Source organism: Sceloporus occidentalis, unplaced genomic scaffold, assembly GCF_023333645.1.
Source record: "Sceloporus occidentalis isolate IW3139 unplaced genomic scaffold, rSceOcc1.0.p SCAF_28, whole genome shotgun sequence".
Lineage (NCBI taxonomy): Eukaryota > Metazoa > Chordata > Lepidosauria > Squamata > Phrynosomatidae > Sceloporus > Sceloporus occidentalis.
In genome coordinates this window covers 3,577,255-3,590,641 of record NW_028317008.1, presented here as the reverse complement: position 1 = coordinate 3,590,641, position 13,387 = coordinate 3,577,255, and the positions used below count along the sequence as shown (strand labels likewise).

The following is a 13,387-nucleotide window of genomic DNA, read 5'->3' as shown; positions in this document are numbered from 1 at the left end:
ACCGTACCCCGTCACTCGGTAGCGTGGCCGAGCGGTCTAAGGCGCTGGATTTAGGCTCCAGTCTCTCTGGAGGCGTGGGTTCAAATCCCACCGCTACCATGTTTTCTTAACGTAGACAAGTGTGCTTAGAAATACTTGTTTGTTCATTAGCTCTTTGTTTGTAACTACTTGTCAGGTTGCATTCTGTCAGCCTGGGAAACAAGCAGTAGCAAGTCTCTTATCTTGCAAAGTGTTGCAGAAAGATACTTTTAAGCCTACTTGAAGTTATTCTACATTATCAAGCTCTAACCCCAGTCAGCTTCTGCTGCAGGAAGAGCTTGGTTGGCCCAGGCGTGGGTTCAAATCCCACCGCTGCCATGCGTGCGCCAAACTTTCAATTGGTAGCCTGGCAGAGCGGTCTAAGGCGCTGGATTTAGGCTCCAGTCTCTCTGGAGGCATGGGTTCAAATCTCACTGCTGCCATGTTTTCTTAACGTAGACAAGTGTGCTTAGAAATACTTGTTTGTTCATTAGCTGTTTGTTAATAACTACTTGTCACCTTGCATTCTGTCAGCCTGGGAAACAAGCAGTAGCAAGTCTCTTATCTTGCAAAGTGTTGCAGAAAGATACTTTTAAGCCTACTTGAAGTTATTCTACTTTAACAAGCTCTAACCCCAGTCAGCTTCTGCTGCAGGAAGAGCTTGGTTGGCCCAGTATAGCAAAATCAGTCCCCTCACCCATTCAATCTTGCATTACTCAGGGCCAGCTTTGTCCTTCCTGCTGGTGAAAGGGTCCACTTCATGATGAATAGTGAAGTGAAGGGAGTTGAAACTACAACTCTTCCTTTGGTGAGTAAACCCCCTTGGAGAGTGGTAGACCTCCCGCCGTCACTCGGTAGCTTGTCCGAGCGGTCTAAGGCGCTGGGTTTAGGCTCCAGTCTCTCTGGAGGCGTGGGTTCGAATCCCACCACTGCCATCTTTTCTTAACGTAGACAAGTGTGCTTAGAAATACTTGTTTGTTCATTAGCTCTTTGTTAATAACTACTTGTCACCTTGCATTCTGTCAGCCTGGGAAACAAGCAGTAGCAAGTCTCTTATCTTGCAAAGTGTTGCAGAAAGATACTTTTAAGCCTACTTGAAGTTATTCTACATTATCAAGCTCTAACCCCAGTCAGCTTCTGCTGCAGGAAGAGCTTGGTTGGCCCAGTATAGCAAAATCAGTCCCCTCACCCATTCAATCTTGCATTACTCAGGGCCAGCTTTGTCCTTCCTGCTGGTGAAAGGGTCCACTTCATGATGAATAGTTAAGTGAAGGGAGTTGAAGCTACAACTCTTCCTTTGGTAAGTAAACCCCCTTGGAGAGTGGTACACCCTGTGCAGTCACTCGGTAGCGTGGCCGAGCAGTCTAAGGCGCTGGATTTAGGCTCCAGTCTCTCTGGAGGCGTCGCTTCGAGTCCCACCACTGCCATGTTTTCTTAACGTAGACAAGTGTGCTTAGAAATACTTGTTTGTTCATTAGCTCTTTGTTAGTAACTACTTGTCAGCTTGCTTTCTGTCAGCCTGGGAAACAAGCAGTAGCAAGTCTCTTATCTTGCAAAGTGTTGCAGAAAGATACTTTTAAGCCTACTTGAAGTTATTCTACATTATCAAGCTCTAACCCCAGTCAGCTTCTGCTGCAGGAAGAGCTTGGTTGGCCCAGGCGTAGGTTCAAATCCCACCACTGCCATGCGTGCACAAAACTTTTAATTGGTAGCCTGGCAGAGCGGTCTAAGGTGATGGATTTAGGCTCCAGTCTCTCTGGAGGCGTGGGTTCAAATCCCACCGCTGCCATGTTTTCTTAACATAGACAAATGTGCTTAGAAATACTTGTTTGTTCATTAGCTCTTTGTTAATAACTACTTGTCACTTTGCATTCTGTCAGCCTGGGAAACAAGCAGTAGCAAGACTCTTATCTTGCAAAGTGTTGCAGAAAGATACTTTTAAGCCTACTTGAAGTTATTCTACATTATCAAGCTCTAACCCCAGTCAGCTTCTGCTGCAGGAAGAGCTTGGTTGGCCCAGTATAGCAAAATCAGTGTTATTTCTTCAAAGTCCCCTCACCCATTCAATCTTGCATTACTCAGGGCCAGCTTTGTCCTTCCTGCTGGTGAAAGGGTCCACTTCATGATGAATAGTGAAGTGAGGGAGTTGAAACTACAACTCTTCCTTTGGTGAGTAAACCCCCTTGGAGAGTGGTACCCCCTCCACTGTCACTTGGTAGCGTGGCCGAGCGGTTTAAGGCGCTGGATTTAGGCTCCAGTCTCTTTGGAGGCGTGGGTTCAAATCCCACCGCTGCCATGTTTTCTTAACGTAGACAAGTGTGCTTAGAAATACTTGTTTGTTCATTAGCTCTTTGTTAGTAACTACTTGTCACCTTGCATTCTGTCAGCCTGGGAAACAAGCAGTAGCAAGTCTCTTATCTTGCAAAGTGTTGCAGAAAGATACTTTTAAGCCTACTTGAAGTTATTCTACATTATCAAGCTCTAACCCCAGTCAGCTTCTGCTGCAGGAAGAGCTTGGTTGGCCCAGGCGTAGGTTCAAATCCCACCACTGCCATGCGTGCGCTAAACTTTTAATTGGTAGCCTGGCAGAGCGGTCTAAGGTGATGGATTTAGGCTCCAGTCTCTCTGGAGGCGTGGGTTCAAATCCCACCGCTGCCATGTTTTCTTAACATAGACAAATGTGCTTAGAAATACTTGTTTGTTCATTAGCTCTTTGTTAATAACTACTTGTCACTTTGCATTCTGTCAGCCTGGGAAACAAGCAGTAGGAAGACTCTTATCTTGCAAAGTGTTGCAGAAAGATACTTTTAAGCCTACTTGAAGTTATTCTACATTATCAAGCTCTAACCCCAGTCAGCTTCTGCTGCAGGAAGAGCTTGGTTGGCTCAGTATAGCAAAATCAGTCCCCTCACCCATTCAATCTTGCATTACTCAGGGCCAGCTTTGTCCTTCCTGCTGGTGAAAGGGTCCACTTCATGATGAATAGTTAAGTGAAGGGAGTTGAAGCTACAACTCTTCCTTTGGTGAGTAAACCCCCTTGGAGAGTGGTACACACTGTGCAGTCACTCGGTAGCGTGGCCGAGCAGTCTAAGGCGCTGGATTTAGGCTCCAGTCTCTCTGGAGGCGTGGCTTCGAGTCCCACCACTGCCATGTTTTCTTAACGTAGACAAGTGTGCTTAGAAATACTTGTTTGTTCATTAGCTCTTTGTTAGTAACTACTTGTCAGCTTGCTTTCTGTCAGCCTGGGAAACAAGCAGTAGCAAGACTCTTATCTTGCAAAGTGTTGCAGAAAGATACTTTTAAGCCTACTTGAAGTTATTCTACATTATCAAGCTCTAACCCCAGTCAGCTTCTGCTGCAGGAAGAGTTTGGTTGGCCCAGTTTAATGTATAGCAAAATCTGTGTTATTTCTTCAAAGTCCCCTCACCCATTCAATCTTGCATTACTCAGGGCCAGCTTTGTCCTTCCTGCTGGTGAAAGGGTCCACTTCATGATGAATAGTGAAGTGAGGGAGTTGAAACTACAACTCTTCCTTTGGTGAGTAAACCCCCTTGGAGAGTGGTACACCCTCTACTGTCACGTGGTAGCGTGGCCGAGCGGTCTAAGGCGCTGGATTTAGGCTCCAGTCTCTCTGGAGGCGTGGGTTCAAATCCCACCGCTACCATGTTTTCTTAACGTAGACAAGTGTGCTTAGAAATACTTGTTTGTTCATTAGCTCTTTGTTTGTAACTACTTGTCAGGTTGCATTCTGTCAGCCTGGGAAACAAGCAGTAGCAAGTCTCTTATCTTGCAAAGTGTTGCAGAAAGATACTTTTAAGCCTACTTGAAGTTATTCTACATTATCAAGCTCTAACCCCAGTCAGCTTCTGCTGCAGGAAGAGCTTGGTTGGCCCAGGCGTGGGTTCAAATCCCACCGCTGCCATGCGTGCGCCAAACTTTCAATTGGTAGCCTGGCAGAGCGGTCTAAGGCGCTGGATTTAGGCTCCAGTCTCTCTGGAGGCATGGGTTCAAATCTCACTGCTGCCATGTTTTCTTAACGTAGACAAGTGTGCTTAGAAATACTTGTTTGTTCATTAGCTGTTTGTTAATAACTACTTGTCACCTTGCATTCTGTCAGCCTGGGAAACAAGCAGTAGCAAGTCTCTTATCTTGCAAAGTGTTGCAGAAAGATACTTTTAAGCCTACTTGAAGTTATTCTACTTTAACAAGCTCTAACCCCAGTCAGCTTCTGCTGCAGGAAGAGCTTGGTTGGCCCAGTATAGCAAAATCAGTCCCCTCACCCATTCAATCTTGCATTACTCAGGGCCAGCTTTGTCCTTCCTGCTGGTGAAAGGGTCCACTTCATGATGAATAGTGAAGTGAAGGGAGTTGAAACTACAACTCTTCCTTTGGTGAGTAAACCCCCTTGGAGAGTGGTAGACCTCCCGCCGTCACTCGGTAGCTTGTCCGAGCGGTCTAAGGCGCTGGGTTTAGGCTCCAGTCTCTCTGGAGGCGTGGGTTCGAATCCCACCACTGCCATCTTTTCTTAACGTAGACAAGTGTGCTTAGAAATACTTGTTTGTTCATTAGCTCTTTGTTAATAACTACTTGTCACCTTGCATTCTGTCAGCCTGGGAAACAAGCAGTAGCAAGTCTCTTATCTTGCAAAGTGTTGCAGAAAGATACTTTTAAGCCTACTTGAAGTTATTCTACATTATCAAGCTCTAACCCCAGTCAGCTTCTGCTGCAGGAAGAGCTTGGTTGGCCCAGTATAGCAAAATCAGTCCCCTCACCCATTCAATCTTGCATTACTCAGGGCCAGCTTTGTCCTTCCTGCTGGTGAAAGGGTCCACTTCATGATGAATAGTTAAGTGAAGGGAGTTGAAGCTACAACTCTTCCTTTGGTAAGTAAACCCCCTTGGAGAGTGGTACACCCTGTGCAGTCACTCGGTAGCGTGGCCGAGCAGTCTAAGGCGCTGGATTTAGGCTCCAGTCTCTCTGGAGGCGTCGCTTCGAGTCCCACCACTGCCATGTTTTCTTAACGTAGACAAGTGTGCTTAGAAATACTTGTTTGTTCATTAGCTCTTTGTTAGTAACTACTTGTCAGCTTGCTTTCTGTCAGCCTGGGAAACAAGCAGTAGCAAGTCTCTTATCTTGCAAAGTGTTGCAGAAAGATACTTTTAAGCCTACTTGAAGTTATTCTACATTATCAAGCTCTAACCCCAGTCAGCTTCTGCTGCAGGAAGAGCTTGGTTGGCCCAGGCGTAGGTTCAAATCCCACCACTGCCATGCGTGCACAAAACTTTTAATTGGTAGCCTGGCAGAGCGGTCTAAGGTGATGGATTTAGGCTCCAGTCTCTCTGGAGGCGTGGGTTCAAATCCCACCGCTGCCATGTTTTCTTAACATAGACAAATGTGCTTAGAAATACTTGTTTGTTCATTAGCTCTTTGTTAATAACTACTTGTCACTTTGCATTCTGTCAGCCTGGGAAACAAGCAGTAGCAAGACTCTTATCTTGCAAAGTGTTGCAGAAAGATACTTTTAAGCCTACTTGAAGTTATTCTACATTATCAAGCTCTAACCCCAGTCAGCTTCTGCTGCAGGAAGAGCTTGGTTGGCCCAGTATAGCAAAATCAGTGTTATTTCTTCAAAGTCCCCTCACCCATTCAATCTTGCATTACTCAGGGCCAGCTTTGTCCTTCCTGCTGGTGAAAGGGTCCACTTCATGATGAATAGTGAAGTGAGGGAGTTGAAACTACAACTCTTCCTTTGGTGAGTAAACCCCCTTGGAGAGTGGTACCCCCTCCACTGTCACTTGGTAGCGTGGCCGAGCGGTTTAAGGCGCTGGATTTAGGCTCCAGTCTCTTTGGAGGCGTGGGTTCAAATCCCACCGCTGCCATGTTTTCTTAACGTAGACAAGTGTGCTTAGAAATACTTGTTTGTTCATTAGCTCTTTGTTAGTAACTACTTGTCACCTTGCATTCTGTCAGCCTGGGAAACAAGCAGTAGCAAGTCTCTTATCTTGCAAAGTGTTGCAGAAAGATACTTTTAAGCCTACTTGAAGTTATTCTACATTATCAAGCTCTAACCCCAGTCAGCTTCTGCTGCAGGAAGAGCTTGGTTGGCCCAGGCGTAGGTTCAAATCCCACCACTGCCATGCGTGCGCTAAACTTTTAATTGGTAGCCTGGCAGAGCGGTCTAAGGTGATGGATTTAGGCTCCAGTCTCTCTGGAGGCGTGGGTTCAAATCCCACCGCTGCCATGTTTTCTTAACATAGACAAATGTGCTTAGAAATACTTGTTTGTTCATTAGCTCTTTGTTAATAACTACTTGTCACTTTGCATTCTGTCAGCCTGGGAAACAAGCAGTAGGAAGACTCTTATCTTGCAAAGTGTTGCAGAAAGATACTTTTAAGCCTACTTGAAGTTATTCTACATTATCAAGCTCTAACCCCAGTCAGCTTCTGCTGCAGGAAGAGCTTGGTTGGCTCAGTATAGCAAAATCAGTCCCCTCACCCATTCAATCTTGCATTACTCAGGGCCAGCTTTGTCCTTCCTGCTGGTGAAAGGGTCCACTTCATGATGAATAGTTAAGTGAAGGGAGTTGAAGCTACAACTCTTCCTTTGGTGAGTAAACCCCCTTGGAGAGTGGTACACACTGTGCAGTCACTCGGTAGCGTGGCCGAGCAGTCTAAGGCGCTGGATTTAGGCTCCAGTCTCTCTGGAGGCGTCGCTTCGAGTCCCACCACTGCCATGTTTTCTTAACGTAGACAAGTGTGCTTAGAAATACTTGTTTGTTCATTAGCTCTTTGTTAGTAACTACTTGTCAGCTTGCTTTCTGTCAGCCTGGGAAACAAGCAGTAGCAAGACTCTTATCTTGCAAAGTGTTGCAGAAAGATACTTTTAAGCCTACTTGAAGTTATTCTACATTATCAAGCTCTAACCCCAGTCAGCTTCTGCTGCAGGAAGAGTTTGGTTGGCCCAGTTTAATGTATAGCAAAATCTGTGTTATTTCTTCAAAGTCCCCTCACCCATTCAATCTTGCATTACTCAGGGCCAGCTTTGTCCTTCCTGCTGGTGAAAGGGTCCACTTCATGATGAATAGTGAAGTGAGGGAGTTGAAACTACAACTCTTCCTTTGGTGAGTAAACCCCCTTGGAGAGTGGTACACCCTCTACTGTCACGTGGTAGCGTGACCGAGCGGTCTAAGGCGCTTGCTTAAGGCTCCAGTCTCTTCGGAGGCGTGGGTTCAAATCCCACCGCTGCCATGTTTTCTTAACGTAGACAAGTGTGCTTAGAAATACTTGTTTGTTCATTAGCTCTTTGTTAATAACTACTTGTCACCTTGCATTCTGTCAGCCTGGGAAACAAGCAGTAGCAAGTCTCTTATCTTGCAAAGTGTTGCAGAAAGATACTTTTAAGCCTACTTGAAGTTATTCTACATTATCAAGCTCTAACCCCAGTCAGCTTCTGCTGCAGGAAGAGCTTGGTTGGCCCAGTTTAATGTATAGCAAAATCAGTGTTATTTCTTCAAAGTCCCCTCACCCATTCAATCTTGCATTACTCAGGGCCAGCTTTGTCCTTCCTGCTGGTGAAAGGGTCCACTTCATGATGAATAGTGAAGTGAAGGGAGTTGAAACTACAACTCTTCCTTTGATGCGTAAACCCCCTTGGAGAGTGGTACACCACTAGCCGTCACTTGGTAGCGTGGCCGAGCGGTCTAAGGCGCTGGATTAAGGCTCCAGTCTCTTCGGCGGCGTGGGTTCAAATCCCACCGCTGCCATGTTTTCTTAACGTAGACAAGTGTGCTTAGAAATACTTGTTTGTTCATTAGCTCTTTGTTAGTAACTACTTGTCAGCTTGCTTTCTGTCAGCCTGGGAAACAAGCAGTAGCAAGTCTCTTATCTTGCAAAGTGTTGCAGAAAGATACTTTTAAGCCTACTTGAAGTTATTCTACATTATCAAGCTCTAACCCCAGTCAGCTTCTGCTGCAGGAAGAGCTTGGTTGGCCCAGTATAGCAAAATCAGTGTTATTTCTTCAAAGTCCCCTCACCCATTCAATCTTGCATTACTCAGGGCCAGCTTTGTCCTTCCTGCTGGTGAAAGGGTCCACTTCATGATGAATAGTTAAGTGAAGGGAGTTGAAGCTACAACTCTTCCTTTGGTGAGTAAACCCCCTTGGAGAGTGGTACACCCTGTGCAGTCACTCGGTAGCGTGGCCGAGCAGTCTAAGGCGCTGGATTTAGGCTCCAGTCTCTCTGGAGGCGTCGCTTCGAGTCCCACCACTGCCATGTTTTCTTAACGTAGACAAGTGTGCTTAGAAATACTTGTTTGTTCATTAGCTCTTTGTTAGTAACTACTTGTCAGCTTGCTTTCTGTCAGCCTGGGAAACAAGCAGTAGCAAGACTCTTATCTTGCAAAGTGTTGCAGAAAGATACTTTTAAGCCTACTTGAAGTTATTCTACATTATCAAGCTCTAACCCCAGTCAGCTTCTGCTGCAGGAAGAGCTTGGTTGGCCCAGTTTAATGTATAGCAAAATCAGTGTTATTTCTTCAAAGTCCCCTCACCCATTCAATCTTGCATTACTCAGGGCCAGCTTTGTCCTTCCTGCTGGTGAAAGGGTCCACTTCATGATGAATAGTGAAGTGAGGGAGTTGAAACTACAACTCTTCCTTTGGTGAGTAAACCCCCTTGGAGAGTGGTACACCCTCTACTGTCACTTGGTAGCGTGACCGAGCGGTCTAAGGCGCTTGCTTAAGGCTCCAGTCTCTTCGGAGGCGTGGGTTCAAATCCCACCGCTGCCATGTTTTCTTAACGTAGACAAGTGTGCTTAGAAATACTTGTTTGTTCATTAGCTCTTTGTTAATAACTACTTGTCACCTTGCATTCTGTCAGCCTGGGAAACAAGCAGTAGCAAGTCTCTTATCTTGCAAAGTGTTGCAGAAAGATACTTTTAAGCCTACTTGAAGTTATTCTACATTATCAAGCTCTAACCCCAGTCAGCTTCTGCTGCAGGAAGAGCTTGGTTGGCCCAGTATAGCAAAATCAGTGTTATTTCTTCAAAGTCCCCTCACCCATTCAATCTTGCATTACTCAGGGCCAGCTTTGTCCTTCCTGCTGGTGAAAGGGTCCACTTCATGATGAATAGTGAAGTGAAGGGAGTTGAAACTACAACTCTTCCTTTGGTGAGTAAACCCCCTTGGAGAGTGGTACACCTACCACTGTCACTTGGTAGCGTGGCCGAGTGGTCTAAGGCGCTGGATTAAGGCTCCAGTCTCTTCGGAGGCGTGGGTTCAAATCCCACCGCTGCCATGTTTTCTTAACGTAGACAAGTGTGCTTAGAAATACTTGTTTGTTCATTAGCTCTTTGTTAGTAACTACTTGTCACCTTGCATTCTGTCAGCCTGGGAAACAAGCAGTAGCAAGTCTCTTATCTTGCAAAGTGTTGCAGAAAGATACTTTTAAGCCTACTTGAAGTTATTCTACATTATCAAGCTCTAACCCCAGTCAGCTTCTGCTGCAGGAAGAGCTTGGTTGGCCCAGGCGTAGGTTCAAATCCCACCACTGCCATGCGTGCGCTAAACTTTTAATTGGTAGCCTGGCAGAGCGGTCTAAGGTGATGGATTTAGGCTCCTGTCTCTCTGGAGGCGTGGGTTCAAATCCCACCGCTGCCATGTTTTCTTAACATAGACAAATGTGCTTAGAAATACTTGTTTGTTCATTAGCTCTTTGTTAATAACTACTTGTCACTTTGCATTCTGTCAGCCTGGGAAACAAGCAGTAGCAAGACTCTTATCTTGCAAAGTGTTGCAGAAAGATACTTTTAAGCCTACTTGAAGTTATTCTACATTATCAAGCTCTAACCCCAGTCAGCTTCTGCTGCAGGAAGAGCTTGGTTGGCCCAGTTTAATGTATGGCAAAATCTGTGTTATTTCTTCAAAGTCCCCTCACCCATTCAATCTTGCATTACTCAGGGCCAGCTTTGTCCTTCCTGCTGGTGAAAGGGTCCACTTCATGATGAATAGTGAAGTGAGGGAGTTGAAACTACAACTCTTCCTTTGGTGAGTAAACCCCCTTGGAGAGTGGTACCCCCCCCACTGTCACTTGGTAGCTTGGCCGAGCGGTCTAAGGCGCTGGATTTAGGCTCCAGTCTCTATGGAGGCGTGGGTTCAAACCCCACCGCTGCCATGTTTTATTAACGTAGACAAGTGTGCTTAGAAATACTTGTTTGTTCATTAGCTCTTTGTTAATAACTACTTGTCACTTTGCATTCTGTCAGCCTGGGAAACAAGCAGTAGCAAGACTCTTATCTTGCAAAGTGTTGCAGAAAGATACTTTTAAGCCTACTTGAAGTTATTCTACATTATCAAGCTCTAACCCCAGTCAGCTTCTGCTGCAGGAAGAGCTTGGTTGGCCCAGTATAGCAAAATCAGTGTTATTTCTTCAAAGTCCCCTCACCCATTCAATCTTGCATTACTCAGGGCCAGCTTTGTCCTTCCTGCTGGTGAAAGGGTCCACTTCATGATGAATAGTGAAGTGAGGGAGTTGAAACTACAACTCTTCCTTTGGTGAGTAAACCCCCTTGGAGAGTGGTACACCCTCTACCGTCACTTGGTAGCGTGACCGAGCGGTCTAAGGCGCTTGATTAAGGCTCCAGTCTCTTCGGAGGCGTGGGTTCAAATCCCACCGCTGCCATGTTTTCTTACCGTAGACAAGTGTGCTTAGAAATACTTGTTTGTTCATTAGCTCTTTGTTAATAACTACTTGTCACCTTGCATTCTGTCAGCCTGGGAAACAAGCAGTAGCAAGTCTCTTATCTTCCAAAGTGTTGCAGAAAGATACTTTTAAGCCTACTTGAAGTTATTCTACATTATCAAGCTCTAACCCCAGTCAGCTTCTGCTGCAGGAAGAGCTTGGTTGGCCCAGTATAGCAAAATCAGTGTTATTTCTTCAAAGTCCCCTCACCCATTCAATCTTGCATTACTCAGGGCCAGCTTTGTCCTTCCTGCTGGTGAAAGGGTCCACTTCATGATGAATAGTGAAGTGAAGGGAGTTGAAACTACAACTCTTCCTTTGATGCGTAAACCCCCTTGGAGAGTAGTACACCACTAGCCGTCACTCGGTAGCGTGGCCGAGCGGTCTAAGGCGCTGGATTAAGGCTCTAGTCTCTTCGGAGGCGTGGGTTCAAATCCCACCGCTGCCATGTTCTTTTAACGTAGACAAGTGTGCTTAGAAATACTTGTTTGTTCATTAGCTCTTTGTTAGTAACTACTTGTCACCTTGCATTCTGTCAGCCTGGAAAACAAGCAGTAGCAAGTCTCTTATCTTGCAAAGTGTTGCAGAAAGATACTTTTAAGCCTACTTGAAGTTATTCTACATTATCAAGCTCTAACCCCAGTCAGCTTCTGCTGCAGGAAGAGCTTGGCTGGCCCAGTATAGCAAAATCAGTGTTATTTCTTCAAAGTCCCCTCACCCATTCAATCTTGCATTACTCAGGGCCAGCTTTGTCCTTCCTGCTGGTGAAAGGGTCCACTTCATGATGAATAGTGAAGTGAAGGGAGTTGAAACTACAACTCTTCCTTTGGTGAGTAAACCCCCTTGGAGAGTGGTACACCCTCTACTGTCACTTGGTAGCGTGACCGAGCGGTCTAAGGCGCTTGCTTAAGGCTCTAATCTTTTCGGAGGCGTGGGTTCAAATCCCACCCCTGCCATGTTTTCTTAACGTAGACAAGTGTGCTTAGAAATATTTGTTTGTTCATTAGCTCTTTGTTAATAACTACTTGTCACCTTGCATTCTGTCAGCCTGGGAAACAAGCAGTAGCAAGTCTCTTATCTTGCAAAGTGTTGCAGAAAGATACTTTTAAGCCTACTTGAAGTTATTCTACATTATCAAGCTCTAACCCCAGTCAGCTTCTGCTGCAGGAAGAGCTTGGTTTGCCCAGTTTAATGTATAGCAAAATCAGTGTTATTTCTTCAAAGTCCCCTCACCTATTCAATCTTGCATTACTCAGGGCCAGCTTTGTCCTTCCTGCTGGTGAAAGGGTCCACTTCATGATGAATAGTGAAGTGAAGGGAGTTGAAACTACAACTCTTCCTTTGATGCGTAAACCCCCTTGGAGAGTGGTACACCACTAGCAGTCACTCGGTAGCGTGGCCGAGCGGTCTAAGGCGCTGGATTAAGGCTCCAGTCTCTTCGAAGGCGTGGGTTCAAATCCCACCGCTGCCATGTTTTCTTAACGTAGACAAGTGTGCTTAGAAATACTTGTTTGTTCATTAGCTCTTTGTTAGTAACTACTTGTCACCTTACATTCTGTCAGCCTGGAAAACAAGCAGTAGCAAGTCTCTTATCTTGCAAAGTGTTGCAGAAAGATACTTTTAAGCCTACTTGAAGTTATTCTACATTATCAAGCTCTAACCCCAGTCAGCTTCTGCTGCAGGAAGAGCTTGGTTGGCCCAGTATAGCAAAATCAGTGTTATTTCTTCAAAGTCCCCTCACCCATTCAATCTTGCATTACTCAGGGCCAGCTTTGTCCTTCCTGCTGGTGAAAGGGTCCACTTCATGATGAATAGTGAAGTGAGGGAGTTGAAACTACAACTCTTCCTTTGGTGAGTAAACCCCCTTGGAGAGTGGTACCCCCTCCACTCTCACTTGGTAGCGTGGCCGAGCGGTCTAAGGCGCTGGATTTAGGCTCCAGTCTCTTTGGAGGCGTGGGTTCAAATCCCACCGCTGCCATGTTTTCTTAACGTAGACAAGTGTGCTTAGAAATACTTGTTTGTTCATTAGCTCTTTGTTAGTAACTACTTGTCACCTTGCATTCTGTCAGCCTGGGAAACAAGCAGTAGCAAGTCTCTTATCTTGCAAAGTGTTGCAGAAAGATACTTTTAAGCCTACTTGAAGTTATTCTACATTATCAAGCTCTAACCCCAGTCAGCTTCTGCTGCAGGAAGAGCTTGGTTGGCCCAGGCGTAGGTTCAAATCCCACCACTGCCATGCGTGCACAAAACTTTTAATTGGTAGCCTGGCAGAGCGGTCTAAGGTGATGGATTTAGGCTCCAGTTTCTCTGGAGGCGTGGGTTCAAATCCCACCGCTGCCATGTTTTCTTAACATAGACAAATGTGCTTAGAAATACTTGTTTGTTCATTAGCTCTTTGTTAATAACTACTTGTCACTTTGCATTCTGTCAGCCTGGGAAACAAGCAGTAGCAAGACTCTTATCTTGCAAAGTGTTGCAGAAAGATACTTTTAAGCCTACTTGAAGTTATTCTACATTATCAAGCTCTAACCCCAGTCAGCTTCTGCTGCAGGAAGAGCTTGGTTGGCCCAGTATAGCAAAATCAGTGTTATTTCTTCAAAGTCCCCTCACCCATTCAATCTTGCATTACTCAGG

At 45.5% G+C, this 13,387-nt stretch overlaps 9 non-coding genes across 9 annotated transcripts; all 9 read left to right on the top strand.

The window, feature by feature from the left end:
* Positions 1-17: 17 nt before the first annotated feature.
* On the top strand, positions 18-99 carry TRNAL-UAG (transfer RNA leucine (anticodon UAG)). Its single transcript has one exon. It is a non-coding gene; the product is annotated as a tRNA-Leu (tRNA).
* Positions 100-2,232: 2,133 nt separating this feature from the next.
* Positions 2,233-2,314, top strand: TRNAL-UAG (transfer RNA leucine (anticodon UAG)). The gene has a single exon. It is a non-coding gene; the product is annotated as a tRNA-Leu (tRNA).
* A 1,286-nt stretch (positions 2,315-3,600) lies between these two features.
* Positions 3,601-3,682, top strand: TRNAL-UAG (transfer RNA leucine (anticodon UAG)). The gene has a single exon. It is a non-coding gene; the product is annotated as a tRNA-Leu (tRNA).
* Positions 3,683-5,815: 2,133 nt separating this feature from the next.
* Positions 5,816-5,897, top strand: TRNAL-UAG (transfer RNA leucine (anticodon UAG)). Its single transcript has one exon. It is a non-coding gene; the product is annotated as a tRNA-Leu (tRNA).
* Positions 5,898-7,698: 1,801 nt separating this feature from the next.
* Positions 7,699-7,780, top strand: TRNAL-AAG (transfer RNA leucine (anticodon AAG)). Its single transcript has one exon. It is a non-coding gene; the product is annotated as a tRNA-Leu (tRNA).
* Positions 7,781-9,228: 1,448 nt separating this feature from the next.
* Positions 9,229-9,310, top strand: TRNAL-AAG (transfer RNA leucine (anticodon AAG)). Its single transcript has one exon. It is a non-coding gene; the product is annotated as a tRNA-Leu (tRNA).
* Positions 9,311-11,119: 1,809 nt separating this feature from the next.
* On the top strand, positions 11,120-11,201 carry TRNAL-AAG (transfer RNA leucine (anticodon AAG)). The gene has a single exon. It is a non-coding gene; the product is annotated as a tRNA-Leu (tRNA).
* Positions 11,202-12,142: 941 nt separating this feature from the next.
* Positions 12,143-12,224, top strand: TRNAL-AAG (transfer RNA leucine (anticodon AAG)). The gene has a single exon. It is a non-coding gene; the product is annotated as a tRNA-Leu (tRNA).
* A 425-nt stretch (positions 12,225-12,649) lies between these two features.
* On the top strand, positions 12,650-12,731 carry TRNAL-UAG (transfer RNA leucine (anticodon UAG)). The gene has a single exon. It is a non-coding gene; the product is annotated as a tRNA-Leu (tRNA).
* Positions 12,732-13,387: the final 656 nt, after the last annotated feature.